Source organism: Quercus lobata, chromosome 5 (genome assembly GCF_001633185.2).
Source record: "Quercus lobata isolate SW786 chromosome 5, ValleyOak3.0 Primary Assembly, whole genome shotgun sequence".
Taxonomy (NCBI): Eukaryota; Viridiplantae; Streptophyta; class Magnoliopsida; order Fagales; family Fagaceae; genus Quercus; species Quercus lobata.
The window spans coordinates 33,675,017-33,693,028 of NC_044908.1; the positions used below are offsets into that span (position 1 = coordinate 33,675,017).

The window sequence follows — 18,012 nt, forward strand, 5'->3', positions numbered from 1 at the left end:
GCAAATTCGTCCGCTTCAGAATTTTCCTCCCAGGGTACCTGAGTAATCTTGACATCACCAAAGTTAGAAATTAACTGATTGGTCAATGCTAAGTACCTCTTCATCTTGTCCTCTTTGGCCTCGTATTCATTGCTCATCTGCCCTGTCACGAGTTTTGAATCAAAGTTCAGTTTCAAGTTTCTCACGCCTAGGGCTTTTGCAACCCTCAAGCCTGTCAAGAATGCTTCATACTCTACTTCATTATTCATTGCTAGGAACTGAAGCTTGACCCCATATCTGAGGACGTCTTTCTCAGGGGATAAAAGAATCATTCTTACTTCGCCTATGCCTGATGCTGATGACCTGTTTGTATACACTATCTAGTAATCTGTTTCTGGATCTTGATCGGCCATAGTGAATTCGGTCACAAAATCCGCCAATGCCTGGCCCTTAATCGCCGTTCTAGGCCGATAATCAACGTCGAATTGACTTAATTCCACTGCCCACTAGACCATTCTCTTTGTTGTGTCTGTTCTACCCATCGCCTTTTATAAAGGTTGGTCCATCATGACTAATATCGTGTATGCCTGAAAATAGGGACGAAGCTTCCTTGACGTGACAACTACGCAAAGGCTAACTTCTCTATTCTTGGGTATCTTGCTTCTATGCCCTAGAAAGCCTAACTAGTGTAATAAACTGGCTTTTGGATCCTGAGCTCTTCACGGATCAGTGCCGAGCTCACAGCTATTTGGGAAACGACTAAATATAGGAATAAATATTCTCCTACAATAGAAGAGCTTAGGAGGGGTGGTCTAGGTAGGTAGTCTTTGAGGGCCTAGAAGGCTTCTTCTCATTCATTCGTCCATTGGAAAGCTTGCTTCATTGTTTTGAAACATGGAAGGCATTTATCGGTGGCTCTAGAGATGAACTTGTTTAAAGCTGCGACTCGTCCCGTTAGCCTCTGTACTTCCTTCACATTTCTTGGGGAAGTCATGTCCAGTATAGCTTTGACTTTCTCCAGATTAGCCTCTATGCCTCGTTGTGAAACCATAAATCCCAAGAACTTGCTTGATGAGACCCCGAATACACATTTTGCTAGGTTTAACCTCATCTGATACTCCCTCAATTTATTAAAAGTCTCTTTGAGGTCATCCAAGTGTAATTATGCTTTCCTGCTCTTCACAAGCATGTCGTCCACATAGACTTCCATTCAGTCCAATCTGCTTGCTAAACATCTAATTCAACAACCACTGATAAGTCGTCCCTGCATTCTTCAGGCCAAATGGCATAACCTTGTAGCAGTATAACCCCTGGCTAGTAATAAAGGTTGTTTTCTCCTAGTCCTTCTCATTCATGCGGATTTGGTTGTAGCCTGAAAGTGCATCCATAAAGGTCAATAGCTCATGGCCTGCTGTTGAATCCACTAGCTGGTCAATCCTAGGAAGTAGAAAGCTATCCTTCGGGCAAGCATGATTGAGGTCTGTAAAGTCAACACACATGTGCCATTTCCCATTGGACTTCTTCACCATGACGATATTGGCTAGCCATTTAGGCTAGTATACTTCCCTAATGAACCCAGCTGTCAAAAGCTTCTCCACCTCTTCCACAATAGCTTTTTTCCTTTCAGGAGAAAAAACTCGTTGCTTGTGCTGGACGGGCTTTCTAGTAGGATCGACATTCAACTTGTGTTCTATCACTTTGTTGTCTATGCGTGGCATGTCTTCGTGAGTCCAGGCAAAAATATCCAGATTCTGCTTCAGGAACTTCACGATCTTGCCCTTCAGGTCTGAGTCAAGTCCTGCTCCCACCTTTGTTACTTTGGTAGCGTCTCCTTTTACTAGGCTCACATCTTCCAGCTCTTAAGTAGGTTTCCTTGGTTCTTCTTCCACCACCCAAGCATGGTTTTCTCTTGAAGCTAATATAGCTTGGTAACACTCTTTGGCCAAAAGCTGATCCCCGCATATTTGCCCTATCCCATATGGGGTTGGAAACTTCACTTTCAGGCAATAAGTTTACAGCCTTAAGCTAATTCAATGTAAGTCATTCCAGGATGACATTATAGAACGATGGACAATTGACGATCAGGAAATCAACCTAATTTGTTACATGGGCTGGATGTGTTCCAGCTGTGACGGACAATGAGACAATTCCTCTTAGATAAATTCTATCTTCACTGAAACTGACTAGTAGGGAATTGAAAGGTCTAAACTTCTTTAGATCCAACCTCAACTGTTGGTAGGCCATCATGTACATTATGTTTGTGGAACTTCCATTACCAACCAATACTCTTCTTATTTTGAAACCTTCAATCTCCAGCATAATGACGAGTGGATCATCGTGGGGTTGCTTAATCCCACTTGCATCTCATTCGAAAAATGTGATATCGTCATTCTCTAATCGTCGATACTTTGGAGATGGATGTTTGATGTGAACACTGTTGAGTTGCCTATAATAATTCTTCTTCAAAGACTTGTACGAGCCTCCTGACACAGGTCCCCATGTTATCATTTGGATTTCTCCCATGGCTTGCTTTGGATGATCTCGTCTGTCATCCTTGACATCGTCATGGGGTTTGTCATCAGCCTTTGCTCAGGGGTGGTGGTCCCTCTTGATGAACTTTTGGAGTTTTCCCCGTTGAATCAGTTCTTCTATTTGTTCTTTCAGATCGCGTCATTCACCTGTGTAATGGCCGTGATCCTTATGAAAACGGTAGTACTTCTTCGGGTCACGCTTCCTAAAGGACGTGCTTAACCACTTATGCCATTTTAGCCCTAGTTCATCCTTAATCTGCATCAGGATTTTGTCTGTAGGCATCACTAATGGGGTGAAGTTCATTTTCTTCTTCGAAGTGTTAGAACTGCTCTTGCTAGTTTTGGTCACTGAATATGAATCCTTACGATCCTTCTTTTTACCATAAGAGTCACCAAGTTCTTCCTTCTTCCTTTTTCTTGTTAGCCCTTGCGCAGTAAAGGCATCCTCTCTGTTCATATACTTCTGGGCTTTGAACAGGAGATTCGTCATAGAGGTTGGCAGCATCTTTCCCAACGAAAAGATGAGATCGAGGTTATTAAGCCCAGCTTGGAAGGTTGTCATTATCACATGGTCGTCAGCTTTGTTAATCTTCAACATGGCCTTATTGAAATGTTTTACATAATCCTTTAAGCTTTCCCCTTCTTGCTGCCTTATTGTTAACAAGTAAGAGATTGGCCTCTTTTGACACTGTCCTCCAATGAAATGGCGAATAAATGAGTTGCTGAGCTGTAAAAATTGCTATGGAAGATACTAGCAACTTACTAAACCACACCCTAGCAGCCCCTCTGAGGGTGGCAAGGAAAGATCTACAGATAAGTTCGTCCAGGGTCTATTGGAGGTTCAAGATAGTCTTGAAGCCCCCTATATGGTCAACAGGATCCTTCGTGCCATCATAGAACTCCAGTTATGGCAAACGAAACTTTGGAGGCAAAGTGTCATAACCTAAACTTGTACTTCAGGATTTAAAGCATGACTGGTATTTTAATATCAAGTTTACCTCAATACTATCATGAACCAACCTAAATTGAAGGTGCTTATCAAAAAATTGTTTCTTGAATTCCTACTTATTTTCTTGCATAAAAACCACAATATACAAAAAATGATAAAAACCTTGAACTTCATTTCGTGTGAACTGGGAAAGATTACCACTTGGTAGAAACTTAAGGTATTGTAAATATTACATAGCTAAACGTTTAGCAAAACTCTTATTACAAACCTAACCCCAAAGACATACAACTAGGGTTCAAAACAAACTAAGATACTGAATTATATTTGTGCTCAAGAATCAAGTATATCTTGATTCCTCCTATACAACAAAAGAGCTAAACTACTATACAACAAAAAACTAACTATACATTCTAACAAACGAGAATCAAGAAATCCTTGCCACCTCTAACACTCTCCCTGCTTTCAAGAAGAATCTGTGCACTAAAATATAATAGGGTGAGCTGCGAAACCCAGTAAGGTTTTAAGTTCCATGGGCCTTTAATAAGAATACATGTAAATCAAATACTTTATGGATAAGCTAGCTTGGATAAAATAACCTTCCTACTATTTATATTGTTCTGAAAATAACTTATGGACTTTCAGATAAAAATAGTTCATTTTCCTTTCATATAATAATAAAAGGACATAATAAGGAACTTAAATATAATTTAGTTTTCTTATCTTTGAAAAGACTGTAAAATACTTTATCATAAACTTCTCATCAGACTTATAACACATTCAACATACCTTTCTTATCATCGTACTTTTCTTAAAATTTCCAAATAGCTTACTAGCTCATTTATAATACATATTAGTTAATTCAATTGTAAGTCTGTCACAATTTTGGGAGGCTTCCAGCACAGAGTGACAGGCATCCAGCATTCCCCACAATGCTAGGTAATTCCGAAATCATATCATAATACATATTTTCAACCATGGGGGTAAGTTGATATCCTCCACAAGTTGGCTGTTACCAACAAGGGCGGGTACAACAAAACCAATCCCACTTATAATGGCCAAACAGAATCTCCATGGAAATACCGGTATTATAACCCCTACTAGCTTAGTTCAGATCATAACAATGGAATAACTGAAAACTATATTTTTCTGATAACTTTTGCTTTTACATAAATGTTTCACAACAGTAGCATATCCACTTCATTCTTAAATATTGTGTTCGTGATATGAACAATAGCATCGATATGCTAAAATTATTATGTACATAAAACTGAACAACTCACAAACACATATTTTACTTAAATCATACTTATATGTAATATCTCTAGTTAAAAGCTTTAATGCATAATACTTTTCTAAATAATCTTTCTACTTATCAAAAGCACATGTCACAAATCCCTTACCTAGAAACAGTAGACGCGAGAGAGTTGTACAAAAGGAGCTCAAGTGTCCGTGTTCTTGTTCTTGTCACCTAAATGAAAAATCAAAACTTATTACTGACCAACTTTTCCTAATATATAAACTTATACCTCAATTACAACCTAACTCTCAAACTCAAGAAAATCCTTACTTCCCATCACACAAGATTCCCCAAAGCACATGATACAATCATCAAACACATTATGTACCCAAACCATAGAGAAACCAAGGCATAAAATTTATATATGATCCAAACATACCAAAGGATAGTCATATTAAATTATAACTCAAAACATTCACCCTAGCTTCAAAATTAAATCCACAAAGTCAGAGTTATCCTACACTGTTTACTGCTCATTTCAGCAGCAAAAGCCCCATTTGTAAAATACAAATGGGCTGCCCACACACATCCAAATGTCATGAAAATTTGCAGAACTACTCCCCATATGTTCAGTATATACCATAAAAATTTCGGAGCCAAAGAATAAAACCATGATTTATTAAAAATCATACAAGACAATGTGTTCAAATCTGTCCTGACAGAAATTCATGCAACTAAGAAATTAAACCATTATTTTTATACTCATCCAAAAGCTGTGAGACCACTTCCATAACAACCATGTGTGTCTTAAAATTCATAAAAACTACTTCTAACATCCTAATTCACAGAATATGATTTAATACATATTTTTCTTTTTGCAAATACCAAATCTGTCACAGTGACAGCTTTAGCACATGTTCTTGCTAAAATCATCAACAATTAGCAATTGGCCTTCATTTCATTTGGTTATTTTTATACCTATACTACACATAATAAAATACCTTAATAAGCATCCAATAGACCACAATATCATCAACTTTCAAATTACTAAAACAGAATCACAAGTTCAGCTTCTAAAATCAGAACAGAGGATAAAGAACTGAAACTCAAGCAAATCATTACGCCATTAAAATACCCATAACAGAAAATAAACATATATACTTACCCACAACTGAAGCTAGACTTTAATAAGAGTTTGATTTCTTATTATAGAGAGATATCTATGATTTTTTGGTGAAAGAGTGAGGGCTGATGGTGAGATGGTGCTGTCGTGTAAGAAGGGAAGAAGAAAGAAGAAAAGAAAGAAGCAAATGAAAGATGAATAAAGATGTTTCTGGTTTAGCAAAGAAGATAAGGCAAATTGACTTTGGGGTGGGGGGATACGTGTAATGCTAGGGAAAGAAAATATCACACACCCTTTTTCATTTTTTGGCATTTATACTTTTCACCCCCTTATAAGCTTATATTTCTAGAAAGGCCCAAATAATAATATAACTTCACATATAAGCCCTTACCTTTATAAACTTCTTACCTTAAGGGGACTTTTTTTTTTTTTTTTCCATTTATACTGGGACCTGAAGCCGCGTTTACCAAAACGCAACTCTAGACATGGGCTCAAGCTGCATTTAATAAACGTGACTACAGGAAATCATTTAAAAATATTTATATATATCGACTGGGCCTATAGAAAACGCAGCCATAAGCCTTCACAATGAATGCCGTTGGAAAGCGTTTAAATGCGGCTACATATATAGGATATAGCTGCATTACTAGCAACGCGGCTCAAGTTCTAAAGCTTTAGCCGCATTTATATGAAACACGACTATAAGGTGGCTATATAGCCACGTTTTTTTATAAATGCAGCTAAAAAAAAAAAAACGCGGCTATAGGCCGCCTTTTTTGTAGTAGATATGCTACTTTGAAATTAATCCTAAATTTCACTATTTAAGAGAACCAAAGAATTTAGAATTTGGTTTTTGAAATTATACTAGTTTTTAAGAGCATGTGAATATCTATAACTTATTTTAGGAAATGACATGTGAAGTGCATGGATATAATATAACTTTATAGTACATTTTAAAGGAATTAAGGACATATGAAGTCAAGTGTGATTTACCTCAAATTTTTTTTTATAAAAAGAGATCAATTTAAATTGAATCCCATGTAAATTCTCGGGCAAAATAGACAATAAAGTAAACAGTTTTTTTGGGGGGGGGGGGGGAAGAGGAATTTTCCTGACTTGATTGTGTGGTCCATCCATGGTTTTAAAAACCGGACCAAAAACCAGGTACCAGTTCGTCTGGTAAAACTGCCCAAGGTCCGGTTCATTGATCGGTTCGGTTTTTAAAACCAAGGGTCCATCAGCTTAATGAAGATTTTTTTTGAAAAAGAAAAATTTGTTTTTGGAAAATGAGGGTTTTAATAAAAATATCATGATTTTTTTTTGAGGGATTAAAAAAAAAAAATAAATAAAACTCATGAACTTTTTGTGGAAAAATTTCCTAAAGGGATTTTAATAAAAATTTCATGAGGTTTGGATGGAAAATTTCCCTTAGTGATTTTTACTAGAAAATCTATAGGGGTTTTGAAAATGAGACTTTATGGATCTATTTTTTGGAAAGCTCTTTTGAAAACAATGGAAACACTTTTTTCTTCTGGTGGAAACCATTTTGGAAAAAAAAAATTGAAATCACTTTTTTTTGAAAATTTTATTGAAATTATTGCAAACAATGCTTAGGGTTATAAATTTACAATGTTAGCTAGCAAGCATGTGAAAACTTTTTATTTAAGGACAAGTATATATATATAACCGCATGAACAGTAGTAATATAATCCCAACAGCATTATGTTCTCCAAATAGTACAAGCATAGATTTAATGAAATATACATCACCATGTTCATATAGTCATATTATTCAATTACATGCTTCAAGGACAAAATACATGAGGTAGACATCAAAATGGGTAAGGACAGAATGTAGATTGGCCATGCAACAATGAAGCCATGCAAGAGTAGGTAGATGTGAGATTTCAAGCATAAATTTAAGCAAGCATCATCAAGTTATATCCATGTAATCAAACATCAATCATCAATCATGTGATTTAACCAATAATCAAAGGAATTGAAATGGGTGTACTACTTATCAAAAAGGGGTAAAGCATATAAAGCAAAGTAGGATAAAAACATAGCATTATGAACATATTCATTGTACAGCGGCATTGCTTGATCTCCTCTATAAGGAGATTCAAGCTTTAAATTCCTTTCTTCTTCTTTTTTGGTAACAATTGAATTATGATTTCATATAAAAAAATATATAAATAATCACAAAATTGAGTTTCCTGCCAAAGATGGTACTGTTGTTGCAACTAAAGTCCCCATATAGCACACGGAGATGTTTCTCAAAAAAAGAGAGCACACGAAGATAACAACCAAAAAACCAAAGAGAAAATCCGTTATACTATTTTTTTGATGAGTACCCCACAACTAATTTTTGCACTCTCATTTCTTTTCTTTTTTTTTCAATTCATTTATTCATCTAAAATTTTTGGATGAATTGCAAACTACATCCCTAAAGTTTGGAAGTGTTTAGATTTTACATACTAAAATTTTAGAATTTGGATTTTACCCCCTAAATTTTGAACTAACCACATCCCATGTTGGGTTTTATTTTTTTTTTTTTTAAACCTATAACCCACAATTTTTTTTTTTTTTTTTTTTTTTAAGAAACAAACATTAGATAGAGGGAATGTGATTTATAAGTTCTAATACAAAGATGTTTTCTTTTTTGATAAGTAATAAGATATATTGATATCAAAAAGGAAACATCCTAGTACACAGGGAGTGAACAAGGGGACAAGAAATCAAAAACAAAAATTGCAAGAATCTAGGAAAACAAAAAAAGAAGGGAAAGATTTGTTTTGCAAAGCAAACAACCAATCCAACAAAAGTCATGACAATAGGAACAATTGCAACTATAATAATCATGATAATAAACATTAGATTCAAAAGTTGAACCATTATATATATAACCCTTAATCAACAGAATTCCTAATCATTCTCAAATTACAATCAAATCAAATCCCATGATATGAGATTAAAAGAAAAAGACTTCAATTTCCATATGTATCCAAATATTAGAAATTTAAGGCCTATTATGGAAAATTCCCAATCTAGAAAAAATCCTATTTAATTAAAAGTGACATTTGAAATTGGCATCATCATCAGACACCAGTTTCCAAGCCATATATGATATATCATCAAGTGAGAGTTCCAAGGAATCGCATAATTTGAGAAAACAACACTTGTACTTGTAAGTCTAAAAATCACTTAATTTAGGGTAAATAAGCCGTTAACAATAGATTAACTTGAAATTAATACAAAATTTACTTTCACCTTGCAAATTATTGTTCCAAACCAGTGATTAAGGACCTGAACTCCCTATTCAAAAAAAAGGACTTGAACTCCATATCAGAACCCTCAATTTCACAAAAAAAAAAAAAAACAAAAAAAAAAAACATTGAAAACCCAAAATGGCCTAACTACCAATCCCACTACCGAACTACTAACAAAACTTTTCTTAACTTTACCCTTTTTTTTTTTTTTTTTTTTTGTCACTTGACCCTATTATGCCCAACTACCAGTCAACAAAGAACAAACAAACAGTCAAACAAATATTCTCTAATCTGAGTAATCTCTACAAACTCTACTCTCTCTCTCTATCTCTCTTATCTGTATAATAAAAGAGAGAGAGAGAGTCACAAACACAAAGCGACAAAGAGTCACAAAGCCAAAAAGCCAAAAAAAAAAACACCACAGGCAACACAAATTCAATTCACAATCACCAACATCAATTCATCACTCATTAGTAAAAACACAAACACCACAAGTCCACAAGCATAGATTGTTAGATTCTGAGATTCACAAACATTTTATTAGGTTTTGAAGGAAAGGATAGATTACATACCTGTGAACTGTGAAGGCTGGAACAACGAAGCTGGGTTGGGTAGATCGAGCAATCGGTGGCAGTGGCAAGATGGGTCTCGCGTGGGCGACGGCGACAGCTGAGACTCTCGCGTGATGATGGTGGCGTCGGTGTGGGTATTGGGTAGCAAGATGGGTCTCACAAGCGTGGGCGTGAGCGGCAGTGTCATGGCTTGGGTCTCTCTCTCTGACTCTGAGTACTCTATCTCACTATCTCGCCCCTCACTTTCCTAAGTTTCCTTTCTTTTTTCCTTCATTTTTCACTCTCTCGATTAGGTTTTGCCATTTTGGACTGCTGAGTTTTCTCTTTCTTTTTTCTTTTCTTTTTTTTGATTTACATGGGTCATGGGCTCTTGCCTCCTGGGCCGGCCGGCTGGGCTAGGAATTCATGATTTTTGGGAGGGGGCCCGAGCTTTGTTTCTTTTTTTTTTTTTTGGGAAAACTTTAACTTCCTAAAATTTTTCTTTTTGGGCCTGGGCTCCCTTAGGCCCCCACCTGGGTCCGTCTAAGTCTGTACCTCAATCTGTATCATGGAAGGAAAGGCAGAAAGGGTAATGCAGGACGGTATATTCTCTTTAGGCTTGGCAGGTTATTCAAACTTGCTTTTTCTGCCAATTTGTCTCCTATCTATTATTTCCACTAATAATAGATAAGGGGGGTAGGGGGGCATGGCCTTTCTACCTTTTGAAAATTGTTACTTAGGGTGCTATTATATATATATATATATATATATATATATAATGTTGAGCTTAAAAGTTATGATTATGCCAAGTGATCTTACCAAAATATAGAATTTTTTTTTTTAATTTTAATAAAATATAGATATAATTTTTCTTCTCCGATAATTTCTAAGTTGATAAAAATATAAATTTGATTATAATCCAAATTTTATTTTAATTTGGTTACAATCCAAATTCTTCATCTAATCCTTTTATTCCTTTATTACAAAATCTTAATTAAAAATAATTAAAAAAAAAAAAAAAACAACAACAACAACATACTTGATACTACATGTGCAGAAATTTTTTCAGATTTTTATAAAAAAATAGATATAATTTTTCTTCTCCGATAATTTCTAAGTTGATAAATAGAGATATTTTTTATGTTCTTATATTTTTGTTCTATAATTATTGTAAGGACTAAAATTGTATTGATCCCAAAACCGAATTGGGCTCAAACGATAACGGCCCAAACAATAAATTTGTAGAGCGTGGATAGAAGAGCTAGATTTATCCCAAAAGAAAAATGATTTAAACTTAACGATTCAAGATGATGTGACACAAACAAGATTATCGAATTTTTCCTCGGAACAAACGAAGTTATTATATTTGATATGGTTGTCTTCAAGAAGTAAATTGTATATGAGCTTCCGTCACGCTTTCAGTGCATTCTTCCTGGATATATACTACAATCTTCAAGTCATCCTTACCACACACGTGAATGTTAGATTAAGGGGACTCCTTCCTGTCCCATCCAACACTTCTTGGGATCATTAACCAGTAGTTCTAAGGCAGTTTGATCACAGTTCAGGCATCATTTCCACATTAATGCAGCCAGAAAGTTGGTTGAAAGGAATTAATGCGGAGGCTGCAGCCTTTGAAGATATTTGTCGGCATTTTTACTCTTATCCCTAGTCCAATGTCCTACCCTTAGCTGTGACGTAACCCCGTACTAAGTCCGTGATGATTCGCCCAAACATGCTTAACTGCGGAGTTCCGATGGGATCCGGTGCATTAGTGTTGGTATGATCGCACCTATCAGCATAAGCGCATTAAATTCTTATAAAGGATCCGAATACAGCGACGCACTCTAACCTCGGGCTGGTGCAACCCGAGCGGATTTCGAGATTGCCGCCACCAAAATTAGCACCCAAAACGAGATCGGCGATTCATATTTTTCGCCTGGGGCAAACTAGGCCTACGAAGCGACCATTGGTGGACCGAAGCAAATGATATCCCTAACGAAAAAAAAGAATCCGAAGAAAAATAGAGGGGTGCAACACGAGGACTTCCCAGGAGGTCACCCATCCTAGTACTACTCTCACCCAAACACACTTAACTGCGGAGTTCTGATGGGATCCGGTGCATTAGTGTTGGTATGATCGCACCTATCAGCATAAGCACGTTAAATTCTTATGAAGGATCCGAATGCAGCGACGCACTTTAACCCGAGGGGATTTTGAGATCGTCGCCACCGAAATTAGCACCAAAAAGGAGATCGGCGGTTGGTATTTTTCGCCTGAGGAAGACTAAGCCTACGAAGCGAGCGTTGGTGGACCGACGCAAACGATAAGCCCAACGGCAAAAATGAATCCAAAGAAAAAGAGAGGGGTGCAACACGAGGATTTCCCACGAGGTCACCCATCCTACTACTACTCTCGCCCAAACACGCTTAACTGCGGAGTTCTGATTCGATCTGGTGCATTAGTGTTGGTATGATCGCACCGATCAACATAAGCGCATTATATACTTATAAAGGATCTGAATGCAGCGACGCACTCTAACCTCGGGGTGGTGCAACCCGAGGGGATTTGGAGATCGCCGCCACCGAAATTAGCACCCAAAACGAGATCGGCGGCGAGTATTTTTCGCCAGGGGCAGACTAAGCCTACGAAGCGAGCGTTGGTGGACCGCGCAAATGATAAGCCCAACGGCAAAAAAGAATCCGATGAAAAAGAGAGCGGTGTAACACGAGGACTTCCCAGGAGGTCACCCATCCTAGTACTACTCTCACCCAAACACGCTTAACTGCGGAGTTCTGATGGGATCCGGTGCATTAGTGTTGGTATGATCGCACCTATCGACATAAGCGCGTTAAATTCTTATGAAGGATCCGAATGCAGCGACGCACTTTAACCCGCAAAAATGAATCCAAAGAAAAAGAGAGGGGTGCAACACGAGGATTTCCCCCGAGGTCACCCATCCTACTACTACTCTCGCCCAAACACGCTTAACTGCGGAGTTCTGATTCGATCTGGTGCATTAGTGTTGGTATGATCGCACCGATCAGCATAAGCGCAATAAATACTAATAAAGGATTTGAATGCAGCGACGCACTCTAACCCCGGGGTGGTGCAACCCGAGGAGATTTGGAGATCGCTGCCACCGAAATTAGCACCCAAAACGAGATCGGCGACTCGTATTTTTCGCCAGGGGCAGACTAAGCCTATGAAGCGAGCTTTGGTGGACCGACGCAAATGATAAGCCCAACGGCAAAAAAGAATCCGATGAAAAAGAGAACGGTGTAACACGAGGACTTCCCAGGAGGTCACCCATCCTAGTACTACTCTCGCCCAAACACGCTTAACTGCGGAGTTCTAATGGGATCCAGTGCATTAGTGTTGTTTTGATCGCGCCCATCAACATAAGCGCATTAAATTCTTATAAACGATCCGAATGCAGCGACGCACTCTAACCCAGGGTGGTACAACCCGAGGGGATTTCGAGATCGACGCCACCGAAATTAGCACCCAAAACGAGATTGGCGGCTTGTATTTTTTGCCTGGGGTAGACTAAGCCTATGAAGCGAGCGTTGGTGGACCGACGCAAATGATAAGCCTAATGGCAAAAAAGAATCTGAAGAAAAAGAGAGCGTTGCAGCACGAGGACATCCCAGGAGGCCACCCATCCTAGTATTACTCTTGCCCAAACACACTTAACTACGAAATTCTGATGGGATCCGGCGCATTAGTGTTGGTATGATCGCACCCATTAGCATAAGTGCGTTAAAGTCTTATAAAGGATCCGAATGCGACGACGCAATCTAACCCCGGTGTGGTGCAACCCGAGGGGATTTCGAGATCGCAGCCACCGAAATTAGCACCTAAAAAGAAATCGGCGGCACGTATTTTTCGCCTGGGGTAGACTAAGCCTACGAAGCGACCGTTGGTGGACCAACGTAAACAATAAGCCCAACGGCAAAAAAGAATTCGAAGAAAAAGAGAGGGGTGCAACACGAGGACTTCCCAGGAGGTCACCCATCCTAGTACTACTCTCGCCCAAACACGCTTAACTGCGGAGTTCTAATCGGATCCGGTGCTTTAGTGTTGGTGTGATCACACCCATCAGCATAAGCGCGTCAAATTCTTATAAAGGAAACGAATGCATCAACGCACTTTAACCCCGGCGTGGTGCAACCTGAGGGGATTTCGAGATTGCCGCCACCGATATTAGCACCCAGAACGAGATTAGTGGCTCGTATTTTTCGCCTAGGGCAGACTAAGCCTACGAAGCGAGCGTTGGTGGACCGATGCAAACGACAAGCCCAACGGCAAAAAAGAATCCGAAGAAAAAGAGAGGGGTGCAACACGAGGACTTCCCAGGAGGTCACCAATCCTAGGACAACACTCACCCAAACACGCTTAACTACGAAATTCTGATGGGATCCGGTGCATTAGTGTTGGTATGATCACACCCATCAACACAAGCGCGTTAAACTCTTATAAAGGATCCGAATGTGGCGCCGCACTCTAACCCCGGGGTGGTGCAACCCGAGGGGATTTCGAGATCGCAGCCACCGAAATTGGTACCCAAAACGAGATCGGCGGCTCGTATTTTTCGCCTGGGGCAGACTAAGCCTACGAAGCGACTGTTGGTGGATCGACACAAACGATAAGACCAACGGCAAAAAAAGAAAGCGAAGAAAAAGAGAGGGGTGCAACACGAGGACTTCCTAGGAGGTCACCCATTCTAGTACAACTCTCGCCCAAACACGCTTAACTACAGAATTCTGATGGGATCCGGTGCATTAGTGTTGGTATGATCTCGCCCATCAGCATAAGCGCATTAAATTCTTATGAAGGATCCGAATGCAGTGATGCACACTAACCAAAAGGGATTTAGAGATTGCAGCCACCGAAATTAGCACTCAAAACGAGATCGACGGCTCGTATTTTTCGCCTGGGGCGGACTAAGCCAACGAAGCGAGCGTTGGTGGACCGACGCAAACGATATATCTAACACAAAAAAGAATCCGAAGAAAAAAGTGGGGTGCAACACGAGGACATCCCAGGAGGTCACCCATCCTAGTACTACTCTCGCCCAAACACAGTTAACTACGAAATTCTGATGGGATCCAGTGCATTAGTGTTGGCATGATCGCACCCATCAGCATAAGCGCGTTAAACTCTTGTAAAGGATCCGAATGCGACGACGCACTCTAACCCCGTGGTGGTGCAACCTGAGGGGATTTCGAGATTGCCGCAACCGATATTAGCACCCAGAACGAGATCGGTGGCTCGTATTTTTCGCCTAGGGCAAACTAAGCCTACGAAGCGAGCGTTGTTGGACCGATGCAAACGATAAGCCCAACGGCAAAAAAGAATCCGAAGAAAAAGTGAGGGGTGTAACCCGAGGACTTCCCAGGAGGTCACCCATCTTAGTACTACTCTCGCCGAAACACGCTTAACTACCGAGTTCTAATGGGATCCAGTGCATTAGTGTTGGTGTGATCGCACCCATTAGCATAAGCGCGTTAAATTTTGATAAAGGATCTGAATGCATCGCCGCAGTCTAACCACGGGGTGGCGGAACCCGAGGGGATTTCGAGATTGCCGCCACCGATATTAACACCCAAAACGAGATCGGCTGCTCGTATTTTTCACCTGGGGCAGACAAAGCCTACGAAGCGAGCGTTGGTGGAACGACGCAAACGATAAGCCAAACGGCAAAAAAGAGTCTGAAGAAAAAGAGAGGGGTGCAACACAAGGACTTCCCAGTAGGTCACCCATCCTAGTACTAATCCCGCCCAAACACGCTGAACTGCAGAGTTCTGAACGGATCTGGTGCATTAGTGTTGGAATGATCGCACCTATCAGCATAAGTGCGTTAACTACATATTAGGGATCTGAATGCGGCGACGCACTCTAACCCCGGGGTGGAGCAACCCGAGGGGATTTCGAGATCGCCACCAATGAAATTAGCACCCAAAATGAGATCGGTGGCTCGTATTTTTCGCCTAGGGCAGACTAAGCCTACGAAGTGAGCGTTGGTGGACCGATGGAAACGATAAAACCAACAGCAAAAAAGAATCCTAAGAAATAGAGAAGGGTGCAACATGAGGAATTCCCAGTAGGTCAACCATCCTAGTACTACTCTCGCCCAAACACGCTTAACAGCAGAGTTCTGATGGGATTCGGTGCATTAGTGTTGGTATGATCGCACCCATTAGCGTAAACGCGTTAAATTCTTATGAAGGATCTGAATGCAGCGATGCACTCTAACCAGATGGGATTTCGAGGTCGCTACCACCGATATTATCACCTAAACGAGATATATGCACTTGCATTTTTCTCCTGGGGAAGACTAAGCCTACAAAGCGAGCGTTGGTGGACCGACGCAAACGATAAACCCAAGGGCAAAAAAGAATCTGAAGAAAAAGAGTGGGGTGCAACACGAGGACTCCCCAGGAGGTCACCCATCCTAGTACTAATCCCACCTGAACACGCTTAATTGCGGAGTTCTGATGGGATCCGGTGCATTAGTGTTGGTATGATCGCACCCATCAGCATAAGCGCGTTAAATTCTTATGAAGGATCCGAATGCAGCAATGCACCCTAACCCGAGGGGATTTCGAGATTGCTGCCACCGGTATTATCACCGAAAACGAGATCGGAGGCTCGTATTTTTCACCTGGGGAAGACTAAGCCTACGAAGCGAGCGTTGGTGGACCGACGCAAATGATAAGCCCAGCGGCAAAAAAGAATCCGAAGAAAAGGAGAGGGGTGAACACGAGGACTTCCCAGTAGGTCACCCATCCTAGTTGTAATCCCGCCCAAACACGCTTAACTGCAGAGTTCTGAACGGATCCGGTGCATTAGTGTTGGTATGATCGCACCCATCAGCATAAGCGCCTTAAATTCTTATGAAGGATCCGAGTGCAGCGATGCACTCTAACCCGAAGGGATTTCGAGATCGCTGCCACCGATATTAGCACCCAAAACGAGATCGGCGGCTCGTATTTTTCTCCTGGGGCAGACAAAGCCTACGAAGCGAGCGTTGGTGGATCGACGCAAACGATAAGCCCAACGGCAAAAAAGAATCTGAAGAAAAAGAGAGGGGTGCAACACGAGGACTTCCCAGTAGGTCACCCATCCTAGTACTAATCCTGCCCAAACATGCTTAACTGCAGACTTCTGAATGGATCCAGTGCATTAGTGTTGGAATGATCGCACCTATCAGCATAAGTGCGTTAACTACATATTAGGGATCTGAATGCGGCGACGCACTCTAACCCCGGGGTGGAGCAACCCGAGGGGATTTCGAGATCGCCACCAATGAAATTAGCACCCAAAATGAGATCGGTGGCTCGTATTTTTCGCCTAGGGCAGACTAAGCCTACGAAGTGAGCGTTGGTGGACCGATGGAAACGATAAAACCAACAGCAAAAAAGAATCCTAAGAAATAGAGAAGGGTGCAACATGAGGAATTCCCAGTAGGTCAACCATCCTAGTACTACTCTCGCCCAAACACGCTTAACAGCAGAGTTCTGATGGGATTCGGTGCATTAGTGTTGGTATGATCGCACCCATTAGCATAAACGCGTTAAATTCTTATGAAGGATCTGAATGCAGCGATGCACTCTAACCAGATGGGATTTCGAGGTCGCTACCACCGATATTATCACCTAAAACGAGATATATGCACTCACATTTTTCTCCTGGGGAAGACTAAGCCTACAAAGCGAGCGTTGGTGGACCGACGCAAACGATAAACCCAAGGGCAAAAAAGAATCTGAAGAAAAAGAGTGGGGTGCAACACGAGGACTCCCCAGGAGGTCACCCATCCTAGTACTAATCCCACCTGAACACGCTTAATTGCGGAGTTCTGATGGGATCCGGTGCATTAGTGTTGGTATGATCGCACCCATCAGCATAAGCGCGTTAAATTCTTATGAAGGATCCGAATGCAGCAATGCACCCTAACCCGAGGGGATTTCGAGATTGCTGCCACCGGTATTATCACCGAAAACGAGATCGGTGGCTCGTATTTTTCACCTGGGGAAGACTAAGCCTACGAAGCGAGCGCTGGTGGACCGACGCAAATGATAAGCCCAGCGGCAAAAAAGAATCCGAAGAAAAGGAGAGGGGTGAAGACGAGGACTTCCCAGTAGGTCACCCATCCTAGTTGTAATCCCGCCCAAACACGCTTAACTGCAGAGTTCTGAACGGATCCGGTGCATTAGTGTTGGTATGATCGCACCCATCAGCATAAGCGCCTTAAATTCTTATGAAGGATCCGAATGCAGCGATGCACTCTAACCCGAAGGGATTTCGAGATCGCTGCCACCGATATTAGCACCCAAAACGAGATCGGCGGCTCGTATTTTTCTCCTGGGGC

The 18,012-nt window shown here is 40.7% G+C and overlaps 1 long non-coding RNA gene, 15 other non-coding genes and 4 pseudogenes across 17 annotated transcripts in view; all 20 read right to left on the bottom strand.

Moving 5' to 3' along the window:
* LOC115989411 overlaps positions 1 to 9,948 on the bottom strand; it is a 32,868-nt gene extending 22,920 nt beyond the window's left edge. Inside the window, exons 1-2 of one of the 2 annotated variants that reach the window (XR_004091916.1) lie at positions 9,660 to 9,948; positions 4,860 to 4,927 (exon numbers count right to left, since the gene is read on the bottom strand). This is a non-coding gene — a long non-coding RNA (uncharacterized LOC115989411). Of the gene's footprint in view, positions 1 to 4,859; positions 4,928 to 5,861; positions 6,020 to 9,659 lie in introns of those variants that run through there. The other variant, XR_004091915.1, reaches the window with a different exon arrangement.
* A 1,718-nt stretch (positions 9,949 to 11,666) lies between these two features.
* Positions 11,667 to 11,785, bottom strand: LOC115993466. Its single transcript, XR_004093001.1, has one exon. It is a non-coding gene; the product is annotated as a 5S ribosomal RNA (ribosomal RNA).
* Positions 11,786 to 12,003: 218 nt separating this feature from the next.
* On the bottom strand, positions 12,004 to 12,122 carry LOC115993224. The gene has a single exon (XR_004092848.1). It is a non-coding gene; the product is annotated as a 5S ribosomal RNA (ribosomal RNA).
* A 233-nt stretch (positions 12,123 to 12,355) lies between these two features.
* Positions 12,356 to 12,474, bottom strand: LOC115993169. The gene has a single exon (XR_004092797.1). It is a non-coding gene; the product is annotated as a 5S ribosomal RNA (ribosomal RNA).
* An 87-nt stretch (positions 12,475 to 12,561) lies between these two features.
* Positions 12,562 to 12,680, bottom strand: LOC115993262. Its single transcript, XR_004092884.1, has one exon. It is a non-coding gene; the product is annotated as a 5S ribosomal RNA (ribosomal RNA).
* Positions 12,681 to 12,914: 234 nt separating this feature from the next.
* Positions 12,915 to 13,033, bottom strand: LOC115993264. The gene has a single exon (XR_004092886.1). It is a non-coding gene; the product is annotated as a 5S ribosomal RNA (ribosomal RNA).
* A 233-nt stretch (positions 13,034 to 13,266) lies between these two features.
* Positions 13,267 to 13,385, bottom strand: LOC115993344 (annotated as a pseudogene).
* A 234-nt stretch (positions 13,386 to 13,619) lies between these two features.
* Positions 13,620 to 13,738, bottom strand: LOC115993470. The gene has a single exon (XR_004093005.1). It is a non-coding gene; the product is annotated as a 5S ribosomal RNA (ribosomal RNA).
* A 234-nt stretch (positions 13,739 to 13,972) lies between these two features.
* On the bottom strand, positions 13,973 to 14,091 carry LOC115993294. Its single transcript, XR_004092914.1, has one exon. It is a non-coding gene; the product is annotated as a 5S ribosomal RNA (ribosomal RNA).
* A 235-nt stretch (positions 14,092 to 14,326) lies between these two features.
* Positions 14,327 to 14,445, bottom strand: LOC115993248. Its single transcript, XR_004092871.1, has one exon. It is a non-coding gene; the product is annotated as a 5S ribosomal RNA (ribosomal RNA).
* Positions 14,446 to 14,661: 216 nt separating this feature from the next.
* LOC115993246 lies at positions 14,662 to 14,780 on the bottom strand. Its single transcript, XR_004092869.1, has one exon. It is a non-coding gene; the product is annotated as a 5S ribosomal RNA (ribosomal RNA).
* Positions 14,781 to 15,014: 234 nt separating this feature from the next.
* Positions 15,015 to 15,133, bottom strand: LOC115993283. Its single transcript, XR_004092904.1, has one exon. It is a non-coding gene; the product is annotated as a 5S ribosomal RNA (ribosomal RNA).
* Positions 15,134 to 15,367: 234 nt separating this feature from the next.
* On the bottom strand, positions 15,368 to 15,486 carry LOC115993274. The gene has a single exon (XR_004092895.1). It is a non-coding gene; the product is annotated as a 5S ribosomal RNA (ribosomal RNA).
* A 234-nt stretch (positions 15,487 to 15,720) lies between these two features.
* On the bottom strand, positions 15,721 to 15,839 carry LOC115993257. Its single transcript, XR_004092879.1, has one exon. It is a non-coding gene; the product is annotated as a 5S ribosomal RNA (ribosomal RNA).
* A 218-nt stretch (positions 15,840 to 16,057) lies between these two features.
* LOC115993213 lies at positions 16,058 to 16,176 on the bottom strand. The gene has a single exon (XR_004092838.1). It is a non-coding gene; the product is annotated as a 5S ribosomal RNA (ribosomal RNA).
* A 218-nt stretch (positions 16,177 to 16,394) lies between these two features.
* On the bottom strand, positions 16,395 to 16,512 carry LOC115993342 (annotated as a pseudogene).
* Positions 16,513 to 16,730: 218 nt separating this feature from the next.
* LOC115993339 lies at positions 16,731 to 16,849 on the bottom strand (annotated as a pseudogene).
* A 234-nt stretch (positions 16,850 to 17,083) lies between these two features.
* Positions 17,084 to 17,202, bottom strand: LOC115993258. Its single transcript, XR_004092880.1, has one exon. It is a non-coding gene; the product is annotated as a 5S ribosomal RNA (ribosomal RNA).
* Positions 17,203 to 17,421: 219 nt separating this feature from the next.
* LOC115993215 lies at positions 17,422 to 17,540 on the bottom strand. Its single transcript, XR_004092840.1, has one exon. It is a non-coding gene; the product is annotated as a 5S ribosomal RNA (ribosomal RNA).
* A 216-nt stretch (positions 17,541 to 17,756) lies between these two features.
* Positions 17,757 to 17,876, bottom strand: LOC115993348 (annotated as a pseudogene).
* Between the last annotated feature and the right edge of the window lie 136 nt (positions 17,877 to 18,012).